The 14,401-nt window shown below is 35.2% G+C and overlaps 1 long non-coding RNA gene across 2 annotated transcripts in view; it reads right to left on the reverse strand.

Moving 5' to 3' along the window:
• Positions 1–555: 555 nt before the first annotated feature.
• Positions 556–14,401, reverse strand: part of LOC141564835 (uncharacterized) — a 54,051-nt gene continuing 40,205 nt past the window's right edge. For both annotated transcript variants that reach the window (XR_012488751.1, XR_012488752.1), the window contains 3 exons: positions 6,310–6,381; positions 2,010–2,246; positions 556–1,347 (listed from right to left, as the gene is read on the reverse strand). This is a non-coding gene — a long non-coding RNA (uncharacterized LOC141564835). The remainder of the gene's footprint in view (positions 1,348–2,009; positions 2,247–6,309; positions 6,382–14,401) is intronic.

The following is a 14,401-nucleotide window of genomic DNA, read 5'->3' on the forward strand; positions in this document are numbered from 1 at the left end:
TGGATAGGCTAGAGCAAGCTTGTACTGGCTCAAGGGAATTGCTATTGTTCAGTCATTTTAGTCATGTCCAATTCTCCATGACCCCATTTGGGTTTTTTTGGGTAAAGATAATTGTGTTTGCCATTTCCTTTTCCAGTTTATTTGACAGATGTGGAAACTGAGGCAACCAGGGTGATGTGGCTTGTCCAGGGTCACAGAGCTAGTAAGTAACTGAGTCCAGATTTGAACTTTGGTCTTCCTGATTCTAGGCTCAACATTCTATCCACTAAATTACCTATTTAATTATTAGATTAAACCATTTAGTTGTTAGTTCTAGCTAAAAGCTCTAATAGAGACATTAGATTCAATTGGGGCTCAAGCATAATTTTTTTTACTTCATAGATTGCACCAGAAGAAGACTGCAAAAGACTTGGATCTTCCAGAGGGATTTGATAATAATAATTGATATTTATTTAGCAGTTTAAGATTTATAAAGGACTATATATATAATCTCAATGATCTTTATGACCACCATATAAAGGAAGTATTTTAATTATTATTATTTTCATTTTACAGATAAAGAAACAGATTCAGAGAAATTATATACATAGATAGGTATAGATACAGACATAACTGAAAACTAAGAGGAGTTAAGTGATTTATTATGAGTCATATAGCTAGCAAATAATAAAGTGAGATTTGAACTCAATCCTCTTGAGATCAAGTCTAGTTCATTATCCTATGTTATCTCTAAGAGAAAAACAAAACAAAATAGTTATTTGTCCAGGAAATAGCTTTTAGGATGCACCTTACTGATCATCTTGTCCATTCTAATCCCCTCATTTTATAGATGAGGAAACTGGGGTTCCTTCATAGAGGGGAAGTGACTTGCCTCAAATTTCAAGGTCGAGTGCCCAGTTACTGTTGCTTATCTGCTTTGAAGTCAAGGGTTATCATGAATGAAGCAAATAAAAAAGAATGAGAGCAAAAATGGAAGGACCTTATGTTAAGAGAGGAAGAAGAGGCCTGAAAAAAGAGAAGAGAAGAAAACTGGAATGAAGCAAAAGAAGGAGATAGGCAGGTCAGAGCATGAAAACAAAGGAAGCAGAATCTTGAGGGTGAAAATACTTGATCTGAATTTATCTTGAATTGAAACAAGAAACCCGTTACTTGGGAGTTATTTACGTGAGAGGGATGGAGGGGGGTTGATGTGATCAGAGTCTTGGGAACAAGATAATCTTAGCAGCAATGGTTAAGACACAGCCAGGAGACTGCAGAATATTACCCTGCTGACATTTAAGTAGGGTGAGGTAGCAGACAGGCTCAGACGGCTGTAAGAAAGGTATCCAGGAGTGTTTCGGGAAAACCCTGAAATAGAAACGAGCACAGACTTGGTTAGAATGAAATGATATACCATTCTGGAAGGATTGCTGCTGAAATCATATGATTGGAGTACTTCCTTAAGCTGAGTGACTCTACTCCAAACATACCTCCTAGAAAGCTCCTAGAACAAGTTTGTTTGTTTTTTTTTTTCCAACTTTTTTTGTGTTATGTATATTCTGGACCCCTTTAACAGTTTGATGGACTTTATATGGACCCATTCTCAGAATAATGTAGGGATTTTTTAATTAATAGTTGAAGAAAATACTAAATTTCGATTAGAGGTTAATGAAAATAAAAATTTATTTGCATCATATCCAAGTCCATGGACCCTTGAATTCTATCCATATATCTATCAGTTCCAGTCTAAGGACCCTTGTTTTAGATAATATAATTAGGTGACTTCAGGCTATCTACTCAAGTAATATGTGGTATAAGTACAAAATTCTCATTACATCTGGATTAGATTCATCAGAGTTGTAGCAGATTGGCATTGTTCTGATTATTTCCATAAGTCTTTGTGGGAACAAGATATTCAAATCAATTGATCAGTAAGCAATTATTAAGTGACTATTATGTGCCAGACACTGGGCTAAATCTCAGGGCTATAAAGACAAAATTAAAACAGTCTCTTATTTCAAGTAACTTACATCTTACTAGAGAAGACAGGTATTCATTTAGAAGAAAAACAGTAGTCTGGAGATTGAGGGTTCCAGCAGGTAGGGGAATTAGGAAAGGCTTCATTAAAAAGTAGCACCTGAATGGAGTCAATCACTAGTCTCTTCTTTCTTCTCCTAGTTCAGGTGGGTGTAGGGGAAGCATAGAGACACAAGACCTGGGTTCAAATTCCAGCTGTTATTTACTGTGGAGTTCCAAAATTGTCCATCCTACAATAAAAAGATCCAAGGCAGTTCTGAGTCAATGGCATTTTGTTAAAGTGAATAAAATAAACCTCAGATCTTCCTCATCATCTGAGATGTCCCCTTCCTCCAGGACCTTAGTTTTACAGAGCTTGATACCTAGAAATATAAATGAAGCAAATAAAAATAAAGAATCTCATTGGTTGATTGATCTTGCCATTGATCCTCCAGGAGGGTTTACACAAAATACAGAGTGCCATTAGTTGACAAATGGGCTAATCTTGACCTTTCAGCAAGTCCTTCTAAGCCAATGAACAGACCCACAGACAGACTAATAAACAAACATCTTACATGGGCTTATGGGCCAGTGGATAAGAAGGCCAAAGGCTGGCAAACAGGGCTATTTGTTGGTCAATGCTTATGGACATCTCTATATATTGGGTAATAGAGAAATGATAGGGGATGGAGGACCAACAACAATAGCTGGGGTACTTTCCATGTAATTTAGTTACCTCTTCCATTCCGTGTTTCATCACCATAACAAGTAAAAACAAAGTCCTCTAGCTATTGTCCTATGATTGAGCAAGTGAACTTACAATACACATCTCACACCTTTGGGGCCTAATATGCAGAATTTATAATCACTACTCCTATGGAATCATATCAAATTGATTAATATTAATTGGAATAAAATAGGGGCCCAATTAATCATCTATCACATTACTACTTGTGTGTTTCAAAACAATTCAAGTCACTTCTCTGAGTCTCAAATTTCCTTATCTGTAAACATAAGAAAATTAAATTGGAAAGTTTTTAAGGTCTTCAATCTCTGACCTTTTCCCTCTTCTTAATCAGTTATTTTAAAAATCATCTTATTCATGTAATTTTTCACTAAATCACAATTGTTTAAATTTATCTCTCCAAATTGAGCCCTGTTTTATGAGAAAAAAAAAATTAAGTAAAATCAATTGCTACAGTTTCCAAATGGGCAAAACATAAAATATTCTATCCTATATACTATAACATATTTAATATGTATGGGAATGCCTGCCATCTGGGGGAGGGGGTGGAGGGAAGGAGGGGAAAATTTGGAACAACAGGGAATACAAGGGATAATGTGGTAAAAAAAATTATCTATGCATATATACAGTCAAAAATGTTATAATTATAAAATTAATTTTAAAAATTAAAAATATATATTCTATCCTAGAAGACCCCCACCTGTCTTAGAGGGCCTTTCAGCTGTTTTTCAACTATTTTAAATTTGACTTCTATTTAGTCATCAAATTTGCTGTACTCTCTATGTAAATATACATATTCCCACTTTTCTGAGAATCACTCACCAAACATTTAAATGTTAACTATGTGCCTAGCACTGGGCTCATATTCAACATATTCTGTTATATTCAATTGTTTTCTTCCAGTCATTCTCCAGTTGGTAGATACTTAGTTTCATTCCATTTCTTTGCTACTATAAGTTGCTACCATGAATATTTTAACATACAGAAGAATATCCTAAAAGTTTGAAGCTTTAATAACTTCAGCTACACTTACCAAAAAATCTGAAAGTTTCATAATCTAATTTATTTTTTCAAAGTCAATGTTTCTTATTTAAATTCAACATAACCATTTTCTCACCCTGTGTATTGCTCTAGTCAATTTTTGGACTTTGTAAAAATGTATTAATTGCTGCTCAATGAGTGATGAAATTACATTTGTAATTTAATATTCCATTATCTCTCCCATTAGATTGCAATCTCCTTGAGAGCAGATCTGAGTTATTTTTCATATTTATATTCCTTACCCCAAGATAGTTTTTTGCATGCAACTATTTAATAAATATTTGTTGAATTGAAATGCATTGAACTGAATCAAATTTCAATGAGTTAAACTTTGATTTTAAAAGAGGATCAATGACATGGGGTGATGTCCTGACTTATTATTAATAATAAAGATATTATTTGTGAGTATGTAGAAAGAGGAGATGATCACTCAGTGCTAGCCACCATGGCTTCATGAAGAAGAATTCAGGCTTAACTAACTTTATTTCCTTTTTTGACAGAGTAATTGGTTTCATAGGTTAGGGGAATAATGTGACAATAGTATACTTGAATTTCAGCAAAGTCTTTGGTAGAACTTATTGTCAAGATGGAGATGTGTGGTCTAAATGATGAAATAGCTAAGTTGACTCAAAGCTAGTTCAATAACTAATGACTGATTATTGACTTTCCGAGGTAGTCATTAATCAGTTAAAATCAACTCTGAAAATTGCCTCTAGTGCAGTGACCTAGAGATCCATGTTTGATCCTATGGTTTTTGAATTGTTATCACTAGATAGAATACTAACTCTGGAGTCAGGAGGACCTGAGTTCAAATCTGATCTCAGACACTTACCACTTACCACTAGTTGTGTGACCCTGGGCAAATATCCTAAAATTGCCTCTCAAAAAAAAAAGAGAGAGAGAGAGAGAGAGAGAGAGAGAGAGAGAGAGAGAGAGAGAGAGAGAGAGAGAGAGAGAGAGAGAGAGATTATTATCAATGATTTGGATGAAGTTATAGTTCAATTAAAAAGTATTTATCAATTAAGCATTAGATGGAATGTCATCAAATGTACACATAGTACAAAACTGGGAATAATAACTAAAATATTGGAACAGGATGGAGAAGTTAAAAACATCTCAACAGACTAGAATATTGGGTTCCTAGGATCAAATTTCATAGAAAGAAATGGGAAGTCCTAATTTAGCTTCAAAAGAACAACTTCAACAAGCTACACAAATTCAAGAAAAATGAAACAATGAACAACTTTTGTTCAAATGGAAGCTAATGCAGCTAACACAAATAGAGGGTAGATTAGGACATGCTTTATAACCAAAATACAAGAAGGACAAACCCACTGCACTCTGTCCTGGTCAAACAACATTTAGAGTCTTTGTTTTTATCTGTTTGGCCCATTTTATGAAGGACAATAATGGGGGGGGGGGCAGATATCCAGGTAAGGACAATTTCAGATAGTTTAAAGGAATGGGTAGTGGTTAGCCTGGAGAAGACAAGCCATGATAATTGTCATCAAATATTTGAAAGACTATTATATGGAAGAGGAATGATTAGATCCAAAGGTTAGAGGACCAATGAGTGAATGATACAAAGAGGATTTTTTAGCTTATTAAAAGAAAAAATCATCTTAATAATAGCACTGTCCAAAAATAGAATGGGTCATCTAAGTAGAGATGTATATGCTCCCCTTTAAACAGAGATCTAATGACTGCTTCTCATAGCAATATTAATAGGGATTCTTCTTCAGATCTCAACAAAGATTTATTAAGAGCATGTATTGCATTAGACACTAAGGATAAAAAGATAGAGAAGACAACACTGACCCCTCCCTCAAAGTCTCTTCTGATAACCAAGATTTTATGATTAGAAGATATAGAACACATAGGTACATATATATATACATATATATATATACATATATATATATATATATATATATATATTCCTTATTATCCTTTCCTCTTCAAAATCCAGTCTTGAACGTGAAATATTTAGTAAAAAATACTGAAGCTTAGCATCATTTTCTTATCTCTACCGTATACTTGGACCAAAATCAGCTCTTCCTCAAATCTTGAATTCATAAAGTAAGTGACTTAGAATCACAGTTATTGCTGTAAAAGATTTAGACAGAGGTCATGCAGCCCAACATCTTCATCTTACAGATGAGGAAAATGAAGCTGAAATATGTGAAGAAATATGAATATATATATATATATATATATACACACATATGATCTTTAAGGTTTTTCTAGGTTTAAACTAGAGTTTAGCTATGTCAGGAAAATGAAGACATGTTGGAAGAAAAACCATGTTTAATGGATCTACTATTACCTTAAAATAAAGATCTCAAACCTGGAACCAAATGGGATTTGTTTCCAACTCTTCATGAATTGCAATTTCTAGAAATCCCATTTTCTTAAACCCTTACTCTTAGAGGAGAATTTTTAAGTATCCATAATAAATATGGAGAGAGAATAAATAAATATAGGAGCCAAAGGAAGGAAAATAAAAAAAAAATAGAAGTCCAAATTACTTTTCTGCCTATCTTCTGGGATATTCCTCTTCCTTCTCTTCTTTGTTCTTTTCCTTCATCCCCCACTCCTTTCTGGAAAAAGAGGAGAGTAAATGAATTGGGAGATTGAAGATTACTAAATTATCTGGCCTGAGGGGTCTGGGCTAAAACCAAAAAGACTAGAGTTCATAACTCTCTAAACAAGTCCCAACATCCTGACCACAGCCTTGTACAAGTAGCAAAGGCAGCTCAAAGATAGTTATCAGTGACAAACCACCTTTGGCAAAACTGCAAGGCAACGTTCTTTCCCCAGAATTTCCCACTCCACCTACTTTATTCCCTTTACCCAGTTGCTCAGCCAAGTCACTCTCTCCATTCTAAGTTCCCAAGGCCCATCCTCCAAAAAAAAAGCCTCCTGTCTTTCAAATTCTCATTTCCTCTTCTCTTTTCATTCTTCCTCCACCCAAATCAGAACTCCCACTTGCTGAAGCTAATTGTAGGGAATTTCTTAAACACTTCATTTTCTTTCTCAATAACTTTCAGGATATAATCTTCCCAAGCTTTAAAAAATGACCCAATTCTATTATCCTTCCCTCTTCAAAGTCCCTGCAGTCTTGAATGTGAAATATTTAGCAAAAATACTGAGGCTTAGCATCATTTTCTTAGCCCTACCATATACTTGTACTAAAATCAGCAATTCCTCAAATCTTGAAATCATAAAGTCAGTGACTTAGAATCACAGAGTCATTGCAGTAAAGGACCTTAGACAAAGGTCATCTAGTCCAGCATCTTCATTTTATAGATGAGAAAAATGAGACTGAGAGAGGTAAAGAAATTTAGGGTACATAGTAGTAAATGGAAGCAACTCGATGGTATAGTTGATAGTCAAAAAAGCTCATCTCCTGAGTTCAAATCTGATCTCAGACATTAGCTGTGACTCTGAGCATGTCACTTAACCACAATTATCTCACTTTCTTCATCTATAAAGTAAGCTAAAGAAGGAAATGGAAAACTAGTCCAGTATCTTTGCCAAGGGAAAAAAAACTGAAAAATGACTTAACAACAATAAGGTACTAAAAGAAATGGGATTTGCGTTCAGTTTCTCTGACCCAAATCCAGCATTTTTTCTACTAAATTACACTGTAAGAAATTACTTCTAGACCTCCCCGTATAATCTGAATATTACAAACACACACACACACACACACACACACACACACACACACACACACACACACACAACTTCATAATCCACTCACAATGATAGCAAATTTTTTGTTAAACCTCCCTGGTCACTTCTTTGAAATCCCTTGAGTAGGGTTGATGTATAGAAATTATTAATGTTGGGGGGCAGGAGCAGGAATATGCTTATGTTGTTATCAATCTAAAACCAGGGATTCAGAAAATTGAGAGAAAATCCTTCCAATTCTAGAATCTAGAAGATTGAGAGATCTTTCTAATTCTAGAATCTAGAAGATTCAGAGAAAGTCCTTTGAATTCTAGGACCTAGAAGGCTGAGAGAAGAACTTTCCAGGTCTACAATATAGAAGATTGAGAGATCTTTCTAATTCTAAGAACCTAGAAAATTGAAAGTCACTTGAATTTCTAGGAACCTAGAAGGTGAGAAGAATAATCTTGCAATCTAATTCTGGATTAAAAGTGTCTTCTCAAAGCCTTAGGAATCAAGTTTCTTTAATTTACTCATATGCAATAGCTCAAGTTCTTAGGCCAGTCCCCTTGTAAGTATTATCAAGCCACAATGGTTCAAGACAATTAATTTTGTGAATGCATAGAAGTGAGATGTCACAGCCTGATGCAACATCCTTTCCCACTTAACTTTGTTTCTCAGCCATTCACTGGCAGAATCTTCCCCTACAAGTACAGTTACTATGGTTACCATCCAGATTGGCACAAGATGTGATCCAGATTGAACTTCAAAATATAGTACAACAAATACAATCACTCTCCAGTCAGAAGACCTGAAGATTTTCTTCTCCAAGCAATAAGTCAACATCAAAATACAGGAACCCAAGTTTCTGACAACCTCCCAGTCTCACAATGTTACAGCTGCCAAGTTAGGGAATTGAGAGAAAAGAAAGGATATAGAAAGGAAACAGCTGAGGGGACTGCTGACTACTTAACAATTCCTGTAGAAAACATCAGCAATAGTGAAATGAGAGAAATATATTCTGGCATTAACCCAACAGAACTAAAATAGTGAGGGGGAAAGGAAGAAAGGTGGGGAAGCTCAGAATGAGCTGCTAAAAGTACCCTATGAAAAGAGGTAAGAGACTCATTTATGATCTCTGACATCATCATTACTTTGAAAGGTAAAAAATCAGAAACCCTCCAAATTAAAGAATGGAACCAAAACAATTCAGGAAAAAAGGAAAAACCCACAGAGAATTGTTGAAGAAATAAGCAATATTTAAGATGAGATGTCAAAGCCACAATAAAAATAAATGGAGATTACAAGTGAAAAACTTTTTAAACATAGAAAAAAAAATCAGCTCCATAAAGTAAGTTGATATCCATGACTTAAATAATTTTTTAACAAATTCTACTTATTCAGTTTGCTTTGACAATGATTTGATTTTCCTATGAATCCATCCTTCCTTCAAGTAAATTTGTCATAAGCAAAGCTTAGTAATATGGCAGATTACCCATTTAGTTCTCCTTTTATTTTTTTCCCATCACTTCTGGGAATTCTCTGAACATTTCCTTATGATCTCTTTTATGCCACCAAATTTTGGCATTTCTTCCAACACTTACTACTTTGATATTTAAAGAAACAGATGTTAAGGATGACAGACAGTTTTACCTAATAGAGAGAGAAAGAATCAGGAATATCTTGATTTGAGTCTTGAGTTTGACACATTGAGTATGTAGCTAGCAGCCAAATCACTTACCCTTTCATTGTACCAAAATGTAAAATCTAGGACCTAAATTTTAAAATGAGCTATCAATTCCATCCTAATAGAAGGAAGTTCTCACATCTACATCTTCATATACCAAATAAATCAAAGGTCTGGTCACTTCTCTCATACCCAACCATCACCAAAAAAACAAAAAAACAAAAAACAAAAAACAAAAAAAAAACCCTTTGGATAAGTATTTTTATCAGTGTGGACATCCCATAAAATATAACTTTGGTATTATTAAACATGTTGAAGAATCTATAGGAAGCTCCATGTGTTCCAAGACTTGAATAATTCAGAGGCATAAAGACTAGGTCTGAGATTCTATTGGCACAGTGAATTTCTGGCTGAAGACCAGTCCTTCTACCAGTGTCCCTCAGAAAATTCTGTCAGTTATAGGCTTAGAGTGTTGCCAACAGTTCTGAAAAGTGAAGTGATTTATTCAGTTATATAGCCACTATGTGTCAAAGGCAGAATTGAAGGTAGCTTTTCCTGACATGAGGAATGTTTTTATAGCCATTGTGCTATACAGGATCATTTAGAACTTTTTTTATGTTTACATAACTTAGTAGCTATTTTTTTGAAAACTGCCTTAACTGAAAAAGTCATCATGCTGCAGTCAAATTGATGAGAAACCTCTGCAAATTTGGCCAAGTTGGCCTTTGGACAATAGGCATTTGGGCAGGCACCAAATGCCTACTTGAAGTCTCTGTAGCTTATTAGGAGCTGCCAGAACTTTCACTTCACTGGGTAGAGGGTCCCCTCTAAGTTACAATGAGTTCCAGAAGTAGGGTGAGTACTATAGGGTTGAAGGGTATTTAAACAAATCCTAAAATCTAAAATTTTTCTATGGAATTTTCCTAGATTAATCTGAGAAGACCAGATGAAAAGAGCTAACTAGATAAAGCAATGGACACCTAAAACCAAGAAGATCTGGGCATTTACTGTCACCATGAGCAAATCATTTATTCTCTCTTTGTCTTAGTTTCCTTCTTCATAAAATGGGGATAAAATGGCACCTACTTTCAGAGGATCAAATGAGACAGTATTTGTAAAGCACTTAGTATAATGCCTAGCACATAGTAGGTGCTAGTTATTATTATTATAAACATTCAGTGACTGAATTCCTATTTTGCTGATTGTTAACATCAGGGAAATGTCTTCATTGCTTCTTTAGAATTCTGAGAGTAATGAACAAATATGGACAGATGTTTGACCCCTTCATCTAGTACCATAGGCATCCCCCCTTCAGAGTCTATCATAGGCTTCTAGGAATAAAATGGGGTTTGAATAAAGCATCAGTTCCAAAGTGGAACACTCTAGGAAAAGAAAGAAGGTACCTTGTGGACATTAGGTATTAGGGAAGGAACATTTTAAGAAACTAAGAGATCTATTTTCCCCCTATCCCCTCAAAAATGACTGGGGACTGGGACTGTACAAAGGGTTTATTAAATCATAAGTATGATATCAAAAATGACTTTGTCTTCTTATTGCTACTTGGATAGTTGTTTTTATTTTTAAATTTTTAAACTGTTTTGGTAGTTGCCTTTAATATGATATAAGATCAGACTCCTTAGAGTCAATCTGGTTCCATTACTTTACAGATGAAGAAAATGAGGTCCAGAGAATTTAAATGATTGCCCATAAATCTCTGACTGGAGAGGAGAGAGATACAGTGAAAGAATTCAGTTGAACTGATGCTGCTGTAATGGATTTATGAAGCACTGGAGGGCTTTCTGTCTTTGTATCTCAAGCCCCTAACACAATGACTGATATGTAGCAGCCACTTAAATGCTGACAAATTGAGCTGAATTTAGAAAATTGCTTTAGAAAAGAAAGGAAGACTTCCCCTTTTGTGAATTGAGTTTGAGCAGCTCCAGAATGGAAAGGCTATGAGAAAGGTCTAAATATCAGAGAAATGAGATAGAGGAAAACCGGGATGATTTGGGGGCAGAGATCACAGGGACACTAGCTGAGTTGGTGAGGGATATCATTTAGGAGACAGTCATCCTAGCAAAAGACAAAAATTTTCCTGAGATCCAACAGGAGAGCAATTTATTCCTCCAGAGAGAAAAATCAACAACAACAAAAAAGGCAACAGCTAAGCTTGGAATAGAAAGTAAGAGTGGAACTGTAACCTGGAAGAGGGGCAAGGAACTGAAAGGGCAGTGGGTACATACAGAACCTGGAAGGAACCTATGCCAAGCTGATAACATGAGAATGTATCAGTGATTTGCACTAACTGTGTATAGTTTGAATTATAGAACTTCCTTGCATTTGTACTGCAGGTTAATTAATTGAAAGCATGACAGCTTGGAGTGAGGAAGACATACTGGCTGCCAGAGAACAATGGAAATCTGGTATAACCCACAAGTACAGGTTTGTGCCCAGCAAATCTTTTTTTGTCCCATTCTGAAGTGGCAGAAAAAGAATTGGCAGATTTAGGTTAGGGAATAAGACTAAGAATGGGTTCCATGCCCTCTGCTCCATTACAAATTTTAACTCCCAAATTTAGCTCAAGATGGACCCTTAGTGAATATTCATGTCTCAACTGAATGCTTTCTCCATCCTCCTCTCCACTGTTTTTATAATAATAGTTGCCACTCATAGAACACACAAAGTTGTTAAGTGATCTGTGTTTCATTTGAGTCACACAAGTGTACTTCAGAGTAGGTTATGTGATCCTGGGTAAGTCACTTTACCCTGTTTGTGTCGGTTTCTTCATCTGTAAAATAAGCTAGAGAAAGAAATGGAAAACCATACATCATCTCTAAAAATCACAAATAAGATTACAAAGAGCTAGACATGACTGAAACATTTTAATAACAAGAAAGGGGAAAAATCAGAAATCTCTGAGGCTTCCCACAAAAAAAAAAATTAAATGTACAACCAATCAAAAGTGTTCCCAAGTATTGTGCTAGGTGTTGGGGACACAGAGACCAAATGAACCAGTTCCTAAGCTTACATTTAATCAGAGAATGCTCAAAATTACTCCAAAGGAGGAATAATTGGCAGTGAAGACAAGAGAAGTAATATTCAATTTATTAGACTTGATCTGAAGTTAACACATTTTATAAGATGAAAATGATGGAGAAAAGACTTCTTGCTTTTTTATTACATATCATCTTGGGCACTTTAACTTGCAAACAGCTTGCCTTTAAAGTGTGAAACTAAGGCATGAAAGAAAATCTAAATTAAAAAAAAAAGAAATAAGCAATTAAAGGAAGATGGTCAATCAGTCAGCAAACATGTATTAAGTGTCTACTATGTGCTAGGCACTGTACTAAGAACTAGGAATACAAAAAAAGGCATAAAGTAGTCCCTGCTCTCAAGGATCTTGTAATCTAATGATGAAACTTTGTCGAGTTTCATAAAACTGAGTGGTGCTTATCTGCCTATTCTGACCTATTTGGGGGTATCCATTGACCTAGGGAAGCTCCAGGCTTCTTCTATTCTATTCTGGATCGCTTCCTCTCCTTCTTATTTTTTCTTCCTATCTGAGTTTGCCCTTCAATCTAGCTGAAAAAGTTCTCTTCTACATACTGACCCCATCTTGTCCCATCCCACATAGCCTCACAGAAGTTGCCCAAAGCCAACACCAATGACAATTAAAATTAAGATTATCAAGTTCTGACTTCAGTATCACTACACACTTTTCATATTGGCTAAGATAACAGGAAAAGATGATGATGAATGTTGGAGGGGATATGGAAAAGCTGGATCACTTGTTGGTAGGGTTGAGAACTGATCTGACCATTCTGGAAAGCAGTTTGGAACTATGCCCAAAGGACTATCTTTTCATCCATCAGTGACTCTATTGGGTCTGCATCTTAAAGAGATTATAAAAAAGGGAAAGGACCAACATGTGCAAATATATATATAAACGGCTTCTTTGTGGTGGCAAGAAACTGGAAATGAATGGATGCCCATCAGTTGGAGAATGGATGAAGAAGTTATGGTATATGAATGTAATGGAATATTATTGTTATATAAGAAACGATCGGCAGGTTGATTTCAGAAAAGCTTGGAAAGACTTTAATGAATTGATGCTAAGTAAACTGAATAGAACCAAGAAAACATTGAACATAGCAACAACAAGATTATGTGATGACAGACTCTAATGGAGTTGACTCTTTTCAACAAGGAGGTGATTCAAAGCAATTCTGATAGATTTGTGATGGAAAGAGCCATCCACATCCATTAAAAGAACTACAGAGTTTGAATGTGGATCAAAGTAAAGTATTTTCACCTTTTTGCTGTTATTGTTTGTTTGTTTGTTTTTCTTTCTCATGTTTTTTTTTTCCATTTTGATATGATTTTTTTTGCATGTGACAAATAAATATGTTTAGAAGAATTGAACATGTTTAATCTATATTGGGTTGTCTGCTGTCTAGGGAAGGAGGAAGGGAGAAGAAGGAAGGAGAAATATTTGGAGCACAAGGTTTTTCAAAGGTGAATGATGAAAATGCATGTATTTTTGCATATTATTTGAAAAAATAAAAAGCTGTTTGTTTGTTTTTTTTTTTAACAAGTTCTGACCTCAGCTCAACTTTTGCTGGTCATTATCTTTTTAACATAGCCATGTCCCAGTTTTATGACATAAAGCAGGACAGAACTTATTCCCATAATCAACTGTAATTTAGGCACTATTACTAATAAAGAAAAATCGTGGTGGAGATAATTCAAAACAGCAGCCTACTCTCCATCATCTGATTATTTTGAATTTACTATGGAATGTGCTTTATATGGGTAGTAATTATGTTTTGCTTAAGCAAATATTAAAATTAGTTTATATTCCTTGAGTCTGTCCAAGCTGAGTGGTATTGGGGTGATGTACCAAGAGCATGCTGAGTGGCAATGAAAAATGAATCTGGCTTTTGAAATTCCTAACTGCCACCCAGTCTTTTTGGTAAATGGAAAGACCTACCAGTGTGCATAGGGCAGGCTTTCCTGGAATCAAAATGGGTTTAGGCAGCATCACAGAGTTCCACTTAGGGATTCTGGAATTTAAAACAACACCCTTGCTCCTTCCTGGAAATCCAATTGAGTGTGAATAATAGAATGCCAGTGCTTGAAAAAATAAAGGTATCTCTATCATCCAAATCAGAATTGCTGTAACTGAGTTTAGCACAAATTATGTTTACTTGGAAGGAAATCAGGCAGTAAGTTGAGAAGCTGTGGATATCTAGGGGAAA

The sequence above is a fragment of the Sminthopsis crassicaudata genome, chromosome 3 (assembly GCF_048593235.1).
Source record: "Sminthopsis crassicaudata isolate SCR6 chromosome 3, ASM4859323v1, whole genome shotgun sequence".
In the NCBI taxonomy this organism is placed as follows: domain Eukaryota; kingdom Metazoa; phylum Chordata; class Mammalia; order Dasyuromorphia; family Dasyuridae; genus Sminthopsis; species Sminthopsis crassicaudata.